The sequence below is a fragment of the Euphorbia lathyris genome, chromosome 6 (assembly GCF_963576675.1).
Source record: "Euphorbia lathyris chromosome 6, ddEupLath1.1, whole genome shotgun sequence".
Taxonomy (NCBI): domain Eukaryota; kingdom Viridiplantae; phylum Streptophyta; class Magnoliopsida; order Malpighiales; family Euphorbiaceae; genus Euphorbia; species Euphorbia lathyris.
Genome location: NC_088915.1, coordinates 85,138,570 through 85,161,057, shown reverse-complemented (window position 1 = coordinate 85,161,057; position 22,488 = coordinate 85,138,570).

The window sequence follows — 22,488 nt, the reverse complement described above, 5'->3', positions numbered from 1 at the left end:
TCTCAACAATTGATTTAACTTTCCTGAAGAAGAACTCCAGCAAATTAAGAATGACAACTGCTCCTTCTCCAAACACCTCTACATTCCTCTAATGCCAAATTTGGTGGCAGACCATAGCAAACAGAATTGATCCATGCTCGAGCTCAGCCAACATCTTCCCTTCAACACCCTCCTTAAACCAGTCTTGTTCCGAATAGAAAAAGAAGGCAGAAAGACAATGTTCAGGTAAAACTTTTATCCACACGGCCTTACTCCCAGCACAATCTCTAAGAACATGACAACTGGTTTCCGCATGAGCTTTACATCTACTACAAGTATCAGAGTCCACCAAATGTCGTCTTTTTCTTTCAACATTCGTCGGGAGCCTATTCTTAGCACAAAGCCAAAGAAAACTCTTATTACGATAAGGAACCTTCAAGGACCAAATAACCTTCCAAAGGTTTGAAGAAGGAATATTAATATCATGATTAAAGGCCTCAAAGGCAGATTTACAAGAGTAAACACCGTTATTAGTAAACGTCCAACAGCGAGTATCGTCATCTTACTCCATGCTGCTAACTTTAACTCCTCGGATTCTCAGGAGAGTTTCAAGACTGAAAAAAAGATCAAATTTAGACCAATCCCACTCTCCATCCTCAGCCACAACATCCGTAAAGTCGGACTTTTTAATTTCTCCATGCTGCAAAGTCAGACTTTTTAATTTATCCAAATCGCTCCCTTTTAAGTAAATAATCACAATAAAAAATTTTAATATTTTTCTATCAAAATTAATTTTACCTAGGGTCAGGCCGGATCCTGGACCATGATTTCTGGGGCGCAGGCCAGGGCCCAGGAATTTAAGGGACCCGAAAAATATATATTTACTTCACATATTAGGTCATTTTAGTTTTTTCTTTTTGGAAAATCTCTGCTTATTTCCCCCTTCCTTCGATGGATTTCTTGCTTACTTGTTCTCACTGAGTCATTGATTAAGGGCCGATTTTTTTTTCTTCAGAAAAGGGCTGCGATTTCTTGTTTGGTTTCCTTTTTCAATCAATTTTGTTTAATTTCTTCTCAATTAATTTTAAGTTTTCAAATTTCAGTTGTTTTGTTTTTGAAGGGATGATAAATAAATTTGTAGAATTTGGGATGAAAATTACCATTATACAAAATTTAATATAGGATGAATGTGAGAATTTAGGGTTTATAGTGGATAATGGCTTAGAATTTGGGATTTATAATGGCTAATTATAGGAATTTGGGATGAATGGGATTTATAATTTAATTGCTTACTAATTCTATTGTTTATAACGGCTGACGTGGCGCGTTGACCGGCCATTTTAACCTGATGTACACCATAGTGTGAGGTCATCTATAAAATCATACATATTAGTGAAACAAAATGAAGGTTGTATACCAAAGTGTGAAATGGAATAAACGTACGCCACATATAAAATTTACCCTATATTTGAGTATAGTATGAATTTAAGCATCGGAATGCTTACGCTAATAAGCCGACGTCAAAGACCCTCAATCAAACACGCATCTTAAAATGATTGTCATTGGCGTCGGTGCTTAACAAAAACTGTAGTCAATAAGGCATCATTGGAGTCGGTTGTTTCAAAGAACCGACTCCAATGGCCTTTGGCATCGGTTGTTAAAAAACACCGTCATTAATAAAACGTCACTAAAGGGTATTTTTTCGCATCGAAACTTCCACAATATATCTAATAATATACAATAAATATGAACAATAATCACCAAACAACAAAATGGATATTAAGAGGGAGTCTAATTTTACTATTTTTATATTAGTTTTTTCATAAGATGTCATGGTTGGCTGATGGTGGACTGTTCCTATAAGTGTTAGTTAAAATCCCAAAAACATACAAACAACAAAGACACAATAATACTAACAAATATAGATGCATTAATTTGCATATTTAAATTAACAAAAATAATAAAATAAAATGAGAGTTTGTATTAAAATTGGATTCAGCTTTGACAGAATCTGAATGAATGCAGCCACCAAAATAGAACAAAATACTCACATGATTTTATTAACAAATGCCAAAAAAAAAATAAAAAAATTCTCAAAAGTAATTTGTAATGGAATTTTTCTGTCAATTAGTATTATGCCTGCAAGCCCATTGATTGGATTTAGAACCCGTTTGTTACGTTGTAATATAATGTAATGTAATCAAATGTGTAATGTAATGGAATGAAATAATGATTATATTATCATGTTTGGTTGGCAAATTTTAATAAAATTGATTAAATGAAATTACCTTGAATGACCAACCGTTAGATTCAGACTTATTAAATTTAAGCCTTAGGATAATTTGAATCTTCACCACATGATTCTAATAAGCTTAGATCTAACGGTGAATGACCAAAAATTCATTTGGTCATTCAGGGTCCAAGTGAGCACCACTGTACAATACATATGTTTATATTAATTAAATACAATTTTCATGTTTTTTTTTTACATTTTTCTCGTTTTTGTATTTTTTTTTTTTTTGCATTTTCATGTTTTTTTTCAATTTTTTGTTTTTTTCGTTTTTTCATTTTCATATTTTTCGTGTTTTTTCAATAATACTAACAAATATAGATGCATTGCATATTTATAACAAAAATAATAAAATGAGAGTTTGTATTCAAATTGGATTCAGCTTTTTGACAGAAACTGAATGGATGAATGCAGTCACAGAACACACAACAAAATACTCAGAGGATATTATTAACTAATTCCAAAAAAATATTTTGTGAAAAGTAATTTGTGATTGGAACTTTTCTGTCAATTAGTATTCTGCCTGCAAGCCCATTGACTACATTTAGAGTATTTGGTATGTTGTAATGCAATATAATGTAATCAACGTTGTAATATAATCAAATGTGTAATGTAATATAATGGAATAGAATCATGATTACATTACCATGTTTAGTTGTCATATTTTAATAAAATTCATAAAATGCAATTATCATTACAATACGTATATATTAAATACAATTTTCATGTTTTTTTTTTTTTTCATTTTTCGTTGTTTTTTTCATTTTTGTTTTTTTCCATTTTTTCATTTCACATTTTTTCGTGTTTTTCTCGTTTACCATTTTTGTGTTTTTCATATTTTTTTTCTCGTTTTTCGGTTTTTTCACATTTTTTCATGTTTAACATTTTTTGCATTTTTCTTGTTTTCAGTTTTTTCACATTTTCGCATTTTTTCGGTTTTATATTTTCATGTTTTTTTCGTATTTCGCCATTAGTAATAAAAATACAAGGGCTAATTGTAATGGTGATTCACAACTATTTTGTTTGTAATGTTCATTACATAAATTTGTGAAGAAAAAATTGAATGATGTAATAGTGATTCCATTACGATAAAATTTATATTACTAACCAAACATGGTAATGAACTTCCATTGTAATGGTCATTCCATTACGACGTTAATTACAGCGTACCAAACGGAGTCTTAGTATATAGTGGGATCAATATAAAAAAATATATTGTGGTTTGACTACAAAGATTTTTTTTTAAGGTAAAACTCATAACTTTATTAATAACTTGTAGGGACATCCTGAACAGGCGGTCCCTAATAATTACAGGAGAAGAATAATGAATGAAAAAATTAGCATAGGTCTGAGCATTTCTTGCCAAAATATGGACTGCCTCATTCGCTAACCTTCAAACATAAACTACTGAAAAACCCAAATGAGAGGTCAGGATTGCTCTAGCTTCAGCAATCACAATCCCGAATTCAGTTAGGTCTTTCTTAGTCGAATGAATTGATTCGACTACGCCTTTAGCATCAGATTCAAACGTAATGTGGTCATAGTCAAAGGTTTGAGTCCAAAGTAAACTTTTTTTCAGTGCTAGAGCTTCAGCAGGTTTTGCTGATAATGTACCTTCATTATACATACTTAAGCCAATTTGGAAGGATCACTCATCGTTACAGATGACAGTCCCTGCACCAAATGTCCCTATGTCGCTCCATATGGCCACATCTATTTTGCATTTGACGTGCCCAATAGGTGGTTTGGTCCAACGGTGTTGCCTGACTACAAAGATTCTAGTTCTGGTTACATGGTTATGTGATTCCAAACCACAAGGATATTATGAAATTGTTAGAATAACCGAATGGTTATTATTCTGTTTTAGTAAATATTATTATAGAGTTATTTGTAATTAGTAGGTTGTTTTGTTTCCTAGATTAGCTCCTAAAATTACTCTTGTATAATTGTATATATGTCGTGTTAGGCTTAAGAAATAATCAACAGATTATCTTCTATAATATGGTACCACCCTAACCCTAGTTTTCTTCCTGGAGCCGCCGTCCTTTTCTTTTCCAGTCTCTCTATACTGGTCGGCCAATCTTCACCTCTACCTTCTGCTTCTCGATTAATCTGTTCATCATGACTGACTCCAAGTTTCATCCGGCGCTAGGGGTGTCTAATATTAAAAACCATATCTCAATTATTCTTAGTTTGGAAAAGGTTCAATATTCTACCTGGGCGGAACTCTTTAAAGTTTTTGCCAAATCCCACAAAGTTATCCACCATATCATTCCGAATGGTAAAGCCGTTGCCTCTCCCTCCGATGCGGCTGCCAAAGATCAGTGGGAAACCTTAGATGCCACGGTTCTTAGGTGGATTTATGCCACCATTACTAATGATCTGTTAGAGACGATAATTGAGCCGGATGCTACCGCCATAGAGGCGTGGAATCGTTTACGTGACATCTTTCAGGACAATAAGCATTCCCGTGCAGTTTTAATTGAAGAAGAGTTTTGTCATACTCTTATGGAGGATTTTTCTTTCGCCACTACTTATTGTCAACGTCTAAAGGAATTATCGGATCAACTCCGTAATGTGGATTCCCCGGTGTCGAATGACCGGCTTGTTCTTCAGATGGTTTCGGGTCTCACTGAAGCATATAATAGTATCAACACTATTATTCGACAAAAGGATCCTCTTCCTTTATTTAATCAGGATCGATCGATGATTATATTGGAGGAGGCCGGTTTAGCAAAGAAGGCCGCTACTGCCTTGGCGGGGACTATTTTGGTGGCGGCGGGATCTTCTCCCTTTTCTCCTCCGTCTGCTAATCAGTTTGGGCGTTGATTGTGGTGAAACGTTTAGTCCGATTGTAAAACCCACAACTATTCGTACTGTTCTCAGTTTGGCTCTCTCCAAGCATTGGGATATCCATCAATTGGATGTCAAGAATGCTTTCTTACATGGTGAATTGAAAGAAACCGTGTATATGCATCAATTGGTTGGTTATCGGGATCCTGACAAGCCGAATCATGTATGTCTGTTGAAGAAGTCCTTGTGTGGCCTCAAACAAACCCCTCATGCTTGGTACAAGCGATTTGCAGATTTTGTGTGTACTCTTGGATTTATTCATAGTGCTTCGGATCACTCCCTCTTTATTTATCATCATGGGTCACATATTGCTTATATGTTGTTATATGTCGATGACATCATCCTCATAGCTTCCTCTGATGCTCTTCGTAAGCACATTATTTCTACTCTTAGCTCCGAATTTGCTATGAAGGATTTGGGTCCCTTGAACTATTTTCTTGGTATTGTGGTTACTCGTAATTCCGGTGGTTTGTTTTTTTCTTAAAAGAAATATGCCAAAGAAATTATTGAGCGTGCGGGAATGTCGTCTTGTAAACCTTCCTTCACGCCTGTGGATACTAAGTCCAAGCTTTCTGCTACTGACAGTCCACCATATGCCGATCCTTCCCAATACCGGAGTCTTGCTAGAGCTCTTCAGTATCTGACTTTTACTCGACCCGATATCACTTATGCTGTTCAGCAGGTATGTTTGTTCATGCATGATTCGAGAGAGGTCCATATGCACGCTCTCAAGCGTATTATTCGGTATGTTCAGGGTTCTATTTCTCATGGTCTTCATCTTTTTCCGAGCTCCACATCCACTATTTTGGCCTATACCAACGCTGATTGGGGCGGCTGTCCGGACACTAGACGGTCGACCTCGGGTTATTGCGTATTTCTTGGGGACAATCTTATCTCTTAGTCTGATAAACGCCAAGCAACTCTTTCCCGGTCTAGTGCCGAGGCCGAATATAGAGGGGTTGCTAATGTTGTTTCTAAGTCGTGTTGGCTACGTAATCTTTTACTTGAGCTTCATTGTCCTATCCAAAAGGCCACGTTGGTATATTGTGATAACGTCAGTGCGATTTACCTGTCGGGCAATCCTGTTCAACACCAGCGAACTAAGCACATTGTGATGGATATATATTTTGTTCGTGAAAAGGTTGCTAAGGGCGAGGTACGTGTTTTGCATGTTCCTTCACATTATCAAATAGCTGACATCTTTACCAAAGGCCTTCCCCAAGTTCTTTTTGAGGAATTTCGAAACAGTCTATCCATTCGTCCTTCTCTTGCTTCGACTGAGGGGGAGTGTTAGAATAACCGAATGGCTATTATTCTGTTTTAGTAAATATTGTTGTAGAGTTATTTGTAATTAGTAGGTTGTTTTGTTTCCTAGATTAGCTCCTAAAATTACTCTTGTATAATTGTATATATGCCGTGTTTGGCTTAAGAAATAATCAACAGATTAACTTCTAATAACAATAATAATTTTTAACAGAATGATTGAGTTTACAAAGTAAAGAAATCATGTTTAAAGCATATCCAATAGAGATTACTTTAAAAAGTGTCAAAACTTAACACATCATATTAAAATATAGTATTTTATTAATTTAATTATCTACATCACTTTTGGCAATTCTTGTTAAAAAATGCTCAAATAGTAAGCAACTTTAAAAGTTGCTATAACGGTTTCATAAATCATTACTTTATATATAATTTATTTTAATTATAAATATTATCAACAAATAGTGAAAGGAGAGAGACTCATAAAAAATATGCACAGTAAATCACTTTTTTATATTAAAAAAAGTTTCACAACTTTAAAACAAGGTTGCCAAAAATCGGCAACCTTCCTTAGCCCGCCATCACTCTAATAGTAGACACCTTTTGAAAATTGACAAACTCAATGTCACATCAGTTGTCACTCTTTTAAGCACCATCTATTGGAGATACTCTTACAAAATTTTAAACCATGGAAACTGTTTTTATAAATTAGTCAAACCACAATGATTATTTTTATATTTTTTACTAAATATTGTTTAGACTTAATACATTAGGAGTCTCTAAACTTCGTCCAAAAAGCTACTTGACTGCCTCATGAACTTATAAAGTTTCTCGTTAGCCCTCTGAATTTATTTAAAAGGGTAAATAATTTATTAGTCCACTCCTTTTTACCTAACACACTATTTAATCTCCTATTTTGAAAAACACACTATAAGATTCCTATCTTTTGTCAATATTAATCATTTAGTCATTCTGACTATTTTTGTTTAGATTTTTAACCGTTATATTTGGTATACAGACAAACTGAAAATAACAGAGTAATATGATCATTTTGTATCTACTATAGTTGTCCTGAAAACTAAGATATGTTCGGTTAAAAATCTAAAAAAACTAGACAGAATGACCAAATGGTTAATATTGACAAAAAAAAATATGGACCTTACAATGTGCTTTTCAAAATAATGAGACTAAACAGTGTGTTAGGTAAAAAGACAGGAACTAATAAATTATTTACCCTATTTAAAATTACATAATTAGCTCTTTAGATCTACGTGGCAGAATGTGATTGGATTCGAACAAGTTGAAATTTATATCACTTTAACCAAGTTTAATAAGCAATAGATCAGGTAAGCAAGTTCGGGAAACTAAAAAGTAAATTCAAATGTCAATCAACTTTTTGAGTCATGTTCATGGGACTCTTACGAGGTGTTTGTTAGAAGGGATATAGGAGGTGGGATATGGATAAAAAATACGAGATAAGTTATCTCGTGTTTGTTTGTGAGATAGAAGAGTGAGACGGATGAAAGATAAGCCTCTTATCCCTCAAATCCTATACCCAGGAGGGGGTGGTATAAGGAGGCGGGATAAGCTCATGCGATTTTAATAGGATGAAAAAGTTCATCTTATCCCTCAAATTAGTGTTATGTAGTTTAAATAAGGTTAAAATAGTAAAATGTATTATTTTATCATCATCCCTATCCCACATACCAAACATTGAATAATAATTCTCGACTATCATATTTTTATCCTTATCCCAACCATTTATCCTTATCCATATCCCAACCTTTATCCCTATCCCTATCCCAATAGAATACCAAACGCCCCGTTAATGTGTTAAATATATGATTCGCTGACTCAAATTCCATTTAATTTGATGCGATAGAAAATCAACTGGCCTCATTATCAGAGATTAATATAAGATATATGATTGTGCATTAACTATCAGCTTGAGCTTTTAATAAACGAGTCAACTAACAGTAAAGTTATTCCGTTATTTTTCTCCATTAGACAAGGGTATATTTGATCCTCCTTGTAAATGTTAGGAATATATTTAGTTATTTCATATGTTAGGTGTAAATTCGCTCCTCCACTAAAACCACAGAGGCAAATTTGCTCCTTATTCCCTTTTTTTTTTTTGTAACGTAGAGATAAAATTGATCTTGGTTGGAAACGTTAAGTGTAAAAGTTTACTAATTCGTATGTTAGGAGTAAATCTACATTTCTTGAAAAACGCTATGGATAAATTTTAACCCTATTCCTTTAAATAAATGTGGAAATGAATTTTTTTAATATCACCCAAGTGAAGAAATTTCACTCCACATATTAAAAACAATACAATTTCAGTTCCAACATTTATCAAATGACGCTATTAAATGTCTTTCTAACAAAAAATTACACATTATATGATTGTGATGTTAACCTCTCACTTTCTGGCTTACAGTAGAAATAGTCTGAGTTCGTACATAATGTTTATCACCAAAAAAAATTGAGCATTCTCTCCCACTCGCATATTAATCTAATTTATCAATTCATGCTTTATAATTAGAGTGGAAACATGATATGGTGCGTCGATGTAGAGGGGTTAATGACAGAATCATCTTTTGTTATTGATGTCTTTTTTTGATGAGATGGAAGGGTTATACCTCGACAAAAAAAAAAAAACAAAACTAACCCGTACGAGTCATCCTAGGGAGACAAGTACCGCACTGGTCAGAAAAAAATAATATCTTGGATGCCTGCAGGAGTCACCTCACACTCGTGAAGTCCTAGAGACAAAACCCCTGCGTAGTTCGCCATCCAGCCCACGGCTCTGTTTCCTTCGCGTAAAAACATGAACAATCCTCACTTCCCAATCCTGTCGAAAAAGCTTCTGACACTCCGAGAACAGCCAATAATAAATGTGTCAATTATCAGTTCCTTCCTGCATTAACCGAACAATGACTAAAGAATCCATCTCAAACACCACTTTCTTATACCGTCTATTCCAAGCAAATTTTAGTACAAAATATAAACCCCAAAGTTCTACCAAAATTGTCGTGCAAATGCCCAGGTTCACTGCAAACCCACCTAGCCAAGCTCCTAAAGCGTTCCTCGCAACCCCCCCTCCCCCCGGCCATAGCCTGCCCCAAGTTACCTTTACTCGCACCGTCACTATTTAGCTTGATAAAACAATCTTTAAAGAATTAGATATCCTTTTAAAGAAAGATATTCAGGAATAGAAACCGACGGAAATTTTCGTCTCAATTATTGGCGAAACATTTCGTCGCAAAATAGATTTCTAAAACACAAAATTCTATTTGGTTGGGGACTCATTAATGTACCTAATTGAATACGAATTAAGTGAGACAATGTTGTTTTTGGCATTTATATAGAATTAACCTAACGTTCTATATGCTGTTTTTATTCATTTGATTTTTTGTTGGAATAACTAATATTTCATGTATGTGGTTCTTAACCATCCCATCATTATTATCTCTTTCATTTAATTGAATATATAAGATGAAAAGTTGGTATCGAACGACTTTCGGAGAACTTCGCTGTAGTATCTACATCGAGAGCGGTCTTTAAGAAACACTCCAAGGAACAGTGAAATGTAAAATCCGTTAGGTTTAGCTATTATCTAATAGTTATTGTTGTTGATGTTTATTGTTACAGTTAGTTGTTTATTATTTGCTGTTTGCTGTTGCTGTTAGTTGTTTATTTATTAGTTTTTGGTAAAATTATATTGAACTGTTGCTGTTAGTATTTAAAATGGGATAAATTACACCTACAGACACTAAATTTTAACCATTTTAACATTATGGCTACTGAACTTCAATTCTTAACGGTATGACCACTGAATTTTATATTTTTTAACACCGTTGGCCACTCAACTTTAACTAACTCCTTAAAATGACCGTTAAAGACCTCAAAATGAAAATATTCAATTAAAGTTGCTCAGAACGGCATTACAATGAAAGCACATTTTTTATTTTCAAAAATCACCTTTTTGGAGCTTTCTCTCTCTAAAAATTCACTTTCTCTCTCCTAACCAAACAACACCTAAATGATCTCAAAATGAAAATTTTTAAGAATTAAAGTTTCTTAGAATATCATTAACTCTTCAAATTTTTTATTTTGAAACCATTAATGGTTGTTTTGAGGTGTTGAGTGACCACCAATGTTAAAAAGTGTAAAGTTTAATGGTCATGTCGTTAAGAATTGATGTTCAGTGGCCAGAATATTAAATGTATAAAGTTCAATGGCCATGGGTATAATTTATCCATTTAAAATGTCTAATATGGATATGTTTTAATTTAATCGACAAATAAATTATAAAATAAAAAATGTATCACACAAATTAATAAAAATAATCTAGATTAAAAATTAAAAAAATTAAAACAAGAAAAAGTTATTGAACGCATCAAAACCTTATTCATTCAGTAATTATGATATAGAAATAGAATTAGAATTAAAGCATAAACATATTTTGTAGAATAAGAAATATAATTTTATCAATAACAAATTACTATAAACAAATGTTCATAAAAACCTCAAAAATGTTGCAGTTTCCAGAAAAAATGTTAAACATTGCGGTTATATAAACCTAATCAAACGTTACATTTTCTACGGTTAGGAGTGAAACGTTAAACACTCATCCGAAAAACTAAAACAAGCACTCCCATAGTGAGGAACATAGAAAGAGAAAAGGTAGAAGTAAGAAAATGTCCGTCGTTTAACATAGAAAGGGTTTCACAATTTATAGGCATCACTTGAAGGGCAGAGGAATGTCCTAAATACCCTGTTGTGTATATCAGTCACGTCGTAGTCCCGTGTGTTGCTGACCGATTGGTTCAGCATATGGGCTCGGATCATTATGTTGAGCTGAATGTCTGTCTTAGATCCATATCTTTTATTAAAGAGGATGGATCTACTTGAGTTGGGCTCAAAATATGATTTACATGTTTAAGCTCGGTCTAAGCCCGATAAAATTGATAACGAACTATATTAAATTTTTCTTTTAGTTATAACCAAATTATTATTTCTTAAGAGATTTTTACATGGAAATCATAATTAGGTATAAAATTATAATTAAATCATATTATTAAAATTAATTTTTAATATATCATTTTTCTTATATATCACAAATAAAGTATGGTTTTGTTACAGACCCCAATTTATAAATCATAATCTTACACTTATCATTTATAAACCATTATAATCTCAATACATAATGAATTTCTATGTAATTTCTTTTTTTTTTAATGTGTTTTAATATGTAGGCCCATGAGGTCCAGCCCAAATCAATGCATTCCAACCCATTAACAGATGGGTCAATTACATGAATATCATAATTAAATACAAAATTACAACTAAGTCATATTATCAAACTTAATTCTTAATATGCCATTATTTTCTATATATTATAATTTTACATCATAATTTAAAAATTCTAGACTCCAATTCATAAACCATAAACCGTAGGAAATATATTCTAGACTTCTAATTTATAAATTCTAATCCTTAAATATATTAAATAGTTTTTAAAAGATGAATTTCTATGTAATTTTCCCTTAACAGATTTACTTATATAATGAATTTTCCTTTTATTTATTTTTGGGATAAAGTGTAAAAATATCCTTAAGTTTTACAACAAGGAGCAATTTTACTGTTAACGTCTAAAATCGTTCATAAAAAACATCTAAAATCATGCAACTTTACCTTTAACATTAGCAATCAATAGCAATTTTACCCCTAACATTAACAAACAGTAGCGTTCACATGGACCCTAATGACCACGGTGAATGTAGTCATTCACCATTAGATGTAAGCTGATTAAAATCCTAAGGTGGAGATTCAAAGCATCCTAAGGCTTAGATTTAATCAGCCTACATCTAACGGTGAATGACCAAATTCACATGGTCATTAGGGTCCATGTGAAAAATACTGCATTAACAAATTGGGTCTATTGGAGAGATAATGCATTAAACTGTATTCTTGATCAAAAATATTGTCATCTACACTTCACATGTACATCATTTTATCAGTAATTAGCAACAAATCACAAACATATGATTAGATGTGAAAAAAGTTAAAAAAAAATTATACTGTATTTTATACGAGTTAGATAAAAAAAATTCAAATATTTCACCAAATTTAAAAATATTAATCTCCAATTCTATTATTAAATCATAAAAAGTATGAAACTTATTTTTAAACCAACAAATATGCAATTGATGCAGAATAATGAACAAAATATATGTGTTTTACAATTATATCTAAAATTAACCAAACTTATCAATATTAGATGTAAAAACTGTTCTTGACTGCCAATGTTACGAATAAAATTTCTTCTGACCGTAAATATTGCCTTATTCCTTTATTTTTATTTAGGGAATATTAATCTAAATAATGGGAATCTCTAGTAAATGCTATTTAAAGTAAAATTCATAAATAAAGTAGAAAAATTGATTCATTTTGCCCATATATTTCAGGACATAACGTGTATATATAGATGAAGATCTATTTTTAGATTTTCAAGTTGAGAAAGCACTGAATAATTCTTTTTAACAATGCATCTTAATTAGAGATATAGCGAATATAAATACTTACGGTCAGTTTATTTCAATCATTGCTCGTCTGATCCCAGTTCTATCCGGTTTGTTATAAATGAAATATTCTCTTTTTTCTCGCTTAATATTTTATCATAAACTTTCCATATTTTTCTTTATAGAATCAAACTTTATATTTTTTTTATTCTTGAAAATATGCGTTATGAAAGGGGAAATTTTAGTAAGGGAAAATTTGAAAAAATGAGTGAAATTGAGTTAAAACGATTTAAAATTCAGAATTTTTCTCCCTCCCTTAAGCGGCATATAATTCAGAATGGAAGGGAGTATCTTTTTAGTGGCGGACCCCACTTGTTATAGAGTTGTAATCGAGCCGAGCCGAGCTCTGGCCTGCTCAGGCTTGACTCGTCATCATGTTAACGAGCTCGAGCCAAGCTTCGAGCTCAAATTTATATTTGAGCTCGACTCGTTTAGGAACTCGTTTGTTCACGAGCTAGCTCGTTTATCTTGTTCGTGAGCTGCTCATTTATTTTATTCACGAGTTTGCTTGCAAACAGCTTGCCTTTTCTCTTCATGAGCGAAATAATATCAAATAACATAATAGCATATTTAGCAAATGAAATAATACAATTTTACATGCATAAACATTAAAAGCCTCCTTTTGAGTTATTAAATAAAAAATATTGTGATGAGAGGGAAGCGGAAATGAAAAGAGAAACCGAAGGAGAAGAAGTGAATGTAATGAATAATGAAATGATCTACCGATAATTCAGAAAAAAAACCTAAATCTCCTTATCCTCCTAACCTAATTTATATTTTACTACAATAAAAAAAATTGGAATGAGCTATATATCAAATTATAATTATTAAATATAAATAATATTCAATATTATTTTTATGAGTTTATTCACGAGCTTCTATCGAGTTTATCCACGAGCCTGTGTCAAGGTTGTTCATAGATATTATAATCGAGTTTGTTCATGAACTTGTTCACGAGCCTATAACCGTGCCTACTCGCGAGCTTTGTCATGCTCAACCTCGGTTCATTTACGAATCGAGTCTCGAAATTGTGTTCATGAAATTGCTCGTTTATAAATCGAACTGAGCTTTTTTTCGAGCCAACCACCGAACCGCTAATGAGCGGCTTGGCTCATTTATAGCCATATCTTAGTAGTAAAAGAACAAATTTGCAGTGACGGCCCCTACTGTTTTTACATAATTAACAGAAACATTTGGATTTAAAGGGATATAGACGTGTCGCGAAGCATCTGAAACTCACGCCTTCTTCACGATTGGTAGCCATCCCGAGCTTGTGTCTGTATGGAGTTTTTATATCAAACACCCGGTCTTTCATGTCACTTGGAGACTCCCCAATTCATATTTGGACACGTGTATTGTGACCTCACTTAATAAATAAAATAGTGGAACCTCTTATAATATGTGTGGATTCATATTACACATGACAAAATATGTATGGAGCTCATTCATTTGACATGAAGAACCGGATGTTTCTAATAATCTTACATCTAGCTTGCTTCACATTCATTCTCCATCAGTGAGTCCCCAGATTGAGTGAGCTCCTTAAATGTGGCGACTCCAACAATTACAGTTCTAGGAGATCTTTGAAAAATTATAAATTTACCGTTTAATGTAACTACTAGAGTTGCTCTAATATTATTTTTGGGAGCTTTTCAAAAAGAAAAGTTATCTAAATGACTTTGCTTGAACTAATTATTGGCTTTTATATATTATTATTTTTTTGAGAAAATAAGCAAACTTTATTGAATATCGGTTAAAAGAATATCATCAAGAAAAGGAGGGAGGTTCACCTACTCTCCACAAACAGAACAAGAGACAACAGACTCGAGCTAACCTATGAACCCCTGAGTTCAGTGGACGTTTAACAAAGGAAATGGAGACATTAATCAATGCTTGTAGTAAAATACTCATGGCTCTTTTGGTTCGCGGAATAAGCTAGGAATAGAATAGCTATTCCTAGTCTATTTCTATTCGTACATTTTTTTTTTTTTTGTGAATCTTTTGGCCATGCAATAGCTATTTCACAAATGGATTAAGACTGAAAAAATAAAAAAAAATAAATTAAGACAGAATTTTCATAAAAATTTGAAGCAATACTAATAATATTTTCAAAAATTCTTTTTCTAAAATGAATCAAGAAAAATGAAATAAATTAAAGTGATTTCATTTCATGTGTTCCTGTTTTTCGTGTTTTCCCATTTTTCGCTTTTAATATATATTAAATATTTGAATAATTACTGATAATAAATATTTTTTTAAAATAAACAAGAAATTACACTTGAGGGTAATATTGACATTTGACCTACAAACCTAGCTATTCATTTTTATCACATTCCATCAACCAAACATAAGAATTGATATTGCTAAGGAATACTTTTTCTATTCCCTCCTATTCTATTCTTATGGAATATCTATTCTATTCCACAAACCAAATAACACCTCAGAAATAATCTCATCTAAATAAAACAGACGAGTTGACAACTTGGTAATAGTAAGAACCACAGAGAGACAGTCTGAACGAGCCTCCATATAATTATTGGCTTTTAAATTAATATATGTTAAATAAAGTGTGGAGGAAATTGCTAGTGTATAAAACTAATATTTTTATTAAATTCAATACTTATATAAAAATCCACGGGTAAATTACACCCATGGCCATTGAATTTTATCATTTTAATATTGTGGCCACTGAACTTTAATTTTTAACGGTATGGTCACTGAACTTTACACTTTTTAACACCGGTGGCCACTTAACTTTAACTAACTCCTCAAAATGACCGTTAACAACCTCAAAATAAAAATATTCAAGAATTAAAGTTGTTCAGAAAAACGATTACTATGAAACCACATTTTTTATTTTCCAAAATCACCCATTTTTAGAGCTTTCTCTTTTTAAAAATTCACATTGTTTCTCCTAACCAAACAACACCTAAATGACCTCAAAACAAAAAATTTCAAGAATTAAAGTTCCTTAGAATATCATTAACTCTTTGAATTTTTTATTTTTGAGACCGTCAACGATTGTTTTGAGACGTTGAGTGACCACTGGTATTAAAAAGTGTAAAATTCAGTGGTCATACTGTTAAAAATTGAAGTTTTTTTTTATAGTAATGCTAATATTTTATTAAGTAATAAAATTACAAGTACAACATGAAACTAGTAAGGAATAAAACCTCACATACATATAGGCTAAGCCTAATACATGATCCACTAGGGCAAGAAAGTGACTACTAAGAGCAAAAAAAGCCATTAAATGTAACATAAACAACAGTTGAAACATATATTGATCATAGCTCCAAATTCGTCGCAAAGTAACTGTAGTCCAATCTTCAACGTTTGAACCATTCTGAACTTTCGGATCTAAGTTCTTTCTTTTGCAACCACGTAGATCCAGGATCTACAGATAAGATCTACCGTTTCTGCTCTTGCTATAACAAAAAAGATTATAAATACAAAGATTTTAGCCAACAGATGCAGTTCAAACGGATCCAGAAATGTTAAAATTGGTTAAAGTTCAGTGGCCATAGATGTAAATTACCCACACTTTTCTTTGCTTAATATTTTATTTTATTTCCACTTTTACCTCACCTACCTATGCACTGCTCCATGTTTACCTATTTATATTAATGGTGAAAATTAGCCACAAAATATAGTGGTGAAAATTAGCCACACAATATATAGATAATTCTTTCAAATTCTATTAAAAAAAATTTGTGTTGTATTTTTCTCAATAATATATAAATTCCAAGTAATTTTTTTTATCTTTCAAAAAAAAAAAGTCATTTTCTTATGAAGATTTAATCATATTTTGGAATTAATATCATCCGCAGAAAATTCATCATCCTTTCATGGGCTGGAAAGAGAATTCAAAAATTTGAAATATATTAATGGATTTTTTTTTTGTTTATTCGGAATTTTTAAATCTTTTTTATATTATTATTTATATGTTTTTTAAGAAATTATTATTAAATGACTTTTTTCACTTTTTTTTGCGTTCTTATTGTTTTCCGCTTTTACCATTTTTCACGTTTTTCTTTTCGATTTTCATTTTTTCCGTTTTTCATGTTTTTCCGTTTTTCATAATTTTTTTTTGTTTTTTGTTTCATGTTTTTACTGTTTTCACCTTTTTTATTTTTTACCGTATTCACGATTTTCGTTTTTTCGCGTTTTCACTTTTATTTTTTACTCTTTTTCCATTTTCACGTTTAATGTTTTTTTTTTGTGTTTTCAATGTTTTCCATTTTTTATAATTTTCGTGTTTTCACATTTTTTTTTCATTTTTCGTGTTTTCACCATACTATTTTTGCATTTTCCACGTTTTTTTGTCTTACTGTTTTCATGTTTTTGTCATTTTGGTGCTTTCGCTCGTTTTCACATTTTTACCGTTTTTTCACTTTTCATATTTTTCATGTTTTTACTGCTTTTCGTGTTTTATATGGATTATAGTTGGATCAAGCAAAAAAAAGAACTAAAAGAAGGAGTCAGAATTGAAGAAAATGGTTAGAAAAAACATTTTCTACACGTTCTTTATATTTTTTCTGTTGACTAACATGATATTTTCCGTTAACTTATTTTTCTATAACAAATAAACACCGAAAAGTTGAAAAAATATTTTATTGCATAATATTTTTCGTTAAACAAAACGGAACCCGATTTGTATTTTATTTTATCTTAAATTTATCTATTTAACATATAGTTAACCACTACTTTCTCCAAAAGAATCATCTGCTCATAATAAATAAATAAATAAAGTTGTTTAATAAAATTCACAGAAGCACCTAATAATTTCTATAGGGTAAATTACACCCATGGCCACTAAACTTTATCCATTTTCACATTATGGCCACTCAACTTCATTTCCCCCAGTATGGCCATTGAACTTTACATTTTTTAACACCGGTCGCGACTCAATTTTAACTAACTTCTCACAATGACCGTTAACGACCTCAAAATGAAAATATTCAAGAATTAAAGTTGTTCAGAACAACATTTACCATGAAACCACATTTTTTATTTTCGAAAATCACATTTTTTGGAGCTTTTTCTCTCTAAAAATTCACTTTCTCTCTCATAACCAAACAACATTTAAATGACCTCAAAACGAAAATTTTCAAGAATTAAAGTTCCTTAGAATATTATTAACGCTTTGGATTTTTTATTTTTAGCCGTGAACGGTCGTTTTGAGGCGTTGAGTGGCCACCGGTGTTAAAAAGTGTGAAGTTCAATGACCATACCGGGAAGAAATGAAGTTCAGTGGTCATAATGTGAAAATGGATAAAGTTCAGTGGCCATGGATGTAATTTACTCAATTTCTATATATATTATTGAAATATTCTCGACTGCAGTTGAAACCAAATATTTAAGACATAACATGAAATTAAAATAATTAAGACACAAAAATAAAATAAAATAAAAACTTACTATGTTCTGTGATACTTTTTTCTTTTTGGAATTATATTTGGTATTAAAATAATATATTTTTTATGTTTTCATATTAAAAAATCAATTACATGTTTTTTAAGGGTTAAGGGGGTAAATTACACCTATAGCCATTGAACTTTACGCACTTTCACATAATGGCCACTGAACTTCATTTCTTCCCGGTATGGCCACTGAATTTTACACTTTTTAACACCGGTGGCCACTTAACGCCTCAAAATGACCATTGATGGCTAAAAATAAAATATCCAAAGCGTTAATGATATTCTAAGGAACTTTAATTCTTGAAAATTTTCGTTTTGAGGTCATTTAGGTGTTTTGGTTAGGAGAGATAAAGTGAATTTTTAGAGAGAGAAAACTCCAAAAAATGTGATTTTCGAAAATAAAAAATTTGGTTTCATGGTAAATTTCATTCTGAACAACTTTAATTCTTGAATATTTTCATTTTGGGGTCGTTAACGATCGTTATGGTCATTTTGAGAAGTTAGTTAAAATTGAGTGGACACCGGTGTTAAAAAGTGTAAAGTTCAGTGGACATACCGGGAAGAAATGAAGTTGAGTGGCCATAATGTGAAATGGGTAAATTTCAGTGGCCATGGGTGTAATTTACCCAGGGTTAAGGTACTAAAATAAGTCTTTAGTTTTTAGGAAAACATTAATTTAGACTGCACGTATAAAATGGAACCAATATAGAGTTAACATTTAAAAAAAAAGTATCAATTTAGGCCTCATTAACGGAACGTGAGATAACATTCATATTACTCCGTTAAGTTTCATCAATGGTACGTGGATAGAGAAATCAAAACTTAACTGAGTAATATGAATGACGTGAATTGGTCTACATTTGTGCTATTTTGTACCTAGAACTTATATTGATACTTTCCCGAAAACCTTAGAACTATTTTGGTACGTTAATTTTTTTTTTTTCCTCTTTCTTACATGTAATATAACTTTTTTTTATATAACATTTTTATTTTTATAGTTTAATTTATTTATTAATCTAAATATACTGTATTTTATCTCCAAAAATAAACAATTTATTATAACTTAATTAAACACTAATTATTAATTATTAAAAATAAATAGAAGACTAAATTCCAAATAGATTTTTCTCAATGAAAATACATGTTGTTTAGAAAAAAAAGCTATCATCAATAGCCACCACATCAATGGTAATCTTCTAAATTTGTGCCGGGCTGGCTCTCTTTACTACGTAACCCGTAACCAAAAAGTAGGGTTAGTTTCACTGATATGATCACTGAAGTTTGAAATTAGTTTTAAAAAGATCACTTAACTTCATTTTGTTTAAATAAAATCATTAAACTTTCTTCTGTTTTTTTTTAATCGCAATTCGGACAAAAAATTGCTTAAATATATCACGTTGGAAATGATTTATATAGTTACATGACAAAAAAAAAAAGTTGTTATTTGATTAATTCATTGCAGGGTAATATATATATATAATATTTTTTAGTTGTCACGTGATATACTCGTAGTTGCTGTGTGACAGCCATGTAATATGTAATATAGTTCTTTTAAATATGGTTGTCACGTTAATATTTTAATGACTTTTTGTTTACGTAATGATTTTATTGAAAGAAATAAAAATTATAAGTCAATGACTTCATTGAATAAAATGAAAGTAAATTACATCTATGGTCCCTGAACTTTGCTTTTCTAAGGGTATGACTATAGAAATTCAAAATTTAAATAAAAACCACGCAATTTTACATTTTTTAGCATCCCTAACCATTCAATTTTAAGTAATTCTTTAAAATGACCCTTAACGACCTTAAAATGAAAATATTCAACAATTAAAGTTGTTTAGAACAATATTTACCATAAAACCACATTTTTTTATTTTCGAAAATCACCATTTTTGGAGTTTTTTCTCTCTAAAAATCAACTATCTTTTCTAACCAAACAACACCTAAATAACTCAAAACGAAAATTTGTGCTAAGTAAAAAGGACTAAACGTACACTTTGAGTTAAATAATTAGACTCAACTGCATAACTCTAATTAAATAATGGCCTAATACACAAATAACCCCTGAACTTATCCAAATATTACAGCTGCCCCCTCCAATTTTCAATTGTAACAACTTACCGATTTAAACTTGTCCAATCGTAAAACATAACCCAAAATTGTGAAATTTTTTATCCCGTACTTGAAGCAACCGTAAAAATGTTTCTCCGGATTCGTATCACGCCAAAGATCTGATTATCACACTCCACGAGCGTTGCAGCTTTTGTATTTCACGTGTTTCTTTAATTGCAGTCCATGTCAGCAATTTGGGGTTATGTTTTACAATTTGATAAGTTTAAGGGGTAAGTTTTACAATTGGACAAGTTTGAAGAGTAAACTGTTACAACTGAAAGTTCGGGGAGCAGTTGCAATATTTGGACAAGTTCAAGGGTTATTTGTTTATTAGGCCTTAAATAATTTAGTTTAATTAAAAAAAACATTAATCGACATATATATTGTACAAAAAAAAAAAAACATGTGCGTACTGCGTGTCGCAGCAGCAGCCTTATATAAAGCCTTCAATTATAATTCATTGTTCAATCACAATTTGTGATAAATCCAACCACAAAGTGTTCAATCACCATTTCTCATAAATCCAACCCCAACCTAAAATGGGGTATAGATTTAAATTATAAATTTAGCTTTGTTTTATCGGGAGAAAACGGATTTAATCTCAACGTACAAAACATTATAAATATTTTAAATTTAATATTTATCGGAAGTTACAATTTCAAAAATCGTATTATTGAAAAAAGAGGTTATTTTCACTGAAGTAATATATGCGATTTCAAGGCTAATTGGGTAACGTGAACATTAAAGCTTGTATAAGATGACTAAAACAATCAAATAAAAAATACTTATTTTGATGACATGTCATCCACATAGGAGGTCCAGTGAATAGGTTTACTGATTTCCGAACAAAAAGTTTGCGGATGAAATAAAGATAAATCGCAATAGCTTTCTCGCAAATTTATAACATTTATATTCCATTTTTTTTATGTAGGTATCATTTCTACTGTTTACTTAGCTCAATGGGATGATCGACATGTATCCCTAGGCGTTTAACTTAGATGAAATTAGACAGAAAGATATTTGTGAGTTCCAAGAAGCGTCGACAACATATGTCTTTTATTAAAGGCGATGCTTCAACCATCATTTTGAGAAACTATGTAAAAGGAGATCAAAATCGGTGGAATTCTTTTTCGACTCCTCCGTCTCTCTTTGAACTTTGAGCTTCCACCATTTTTCAGAAACGTGTATGTAAGTCGTTGTTTTCTATCACTTGCTGATGATGCTGAGTCAACAAGTCAGCATTGTAAGTCGTCGTTGTTTTCTATTATAAGAATGATGCTGGGTAATCAAGAATGGTGCTGAGTTATCAAGTCAGCATAATTGTATGTAATCAAGTCAGCATGAAGTAATTCAACAAGTCGGTATAATGCTGAGTTATCAAGTCAGCATGGCTGTGGTCAGCATGGTACTGAGGTGTTAATACAGGTCAACATGTTCGTGTTGTGTTCAGGTCAACATGGTCTTGCTGTGTTACCACTGGTCAGTAGGTCTTGCTGAGTTAGTACATTTTGAGTAAGGATATTTTGGATATTTTCACAACCTTGTAAAGGCTATAAAAGGTCTGGGTTGGGAAGTAGTTTCAGATGAGAGATTATTCTTAGACTAAGTCATTAGTGTACACTGTGATATACTGAAATTGGGGATTGGGAAAACACGAGAGTTTCTAAAGAGGAAACTGTTTCAATCTTGTTGTAATCTCCATTGATTAGTGAAGTTGCTGGATGTAGGCAGTTAAGCCGAACCAGGGTAAATTCTGTGTGTATTCTTTTGATTGTTGTTTCAAGATCCAATCTGTGATCTTTGTGAACTTTGTTTATCTGTGTGGTTGATTGATCGTTCGAAGTATAGTTCAACTGTGTAAATGTTTCTTCTTTCCTGGTTTTTTCTTTTCTTTTATGTATGAAAGTTTTGAGGTGAAAGAATTCTCATAACCGATAGACTTTTGTCATCCATTGATCCTTCTTCCTCGAGCGACACA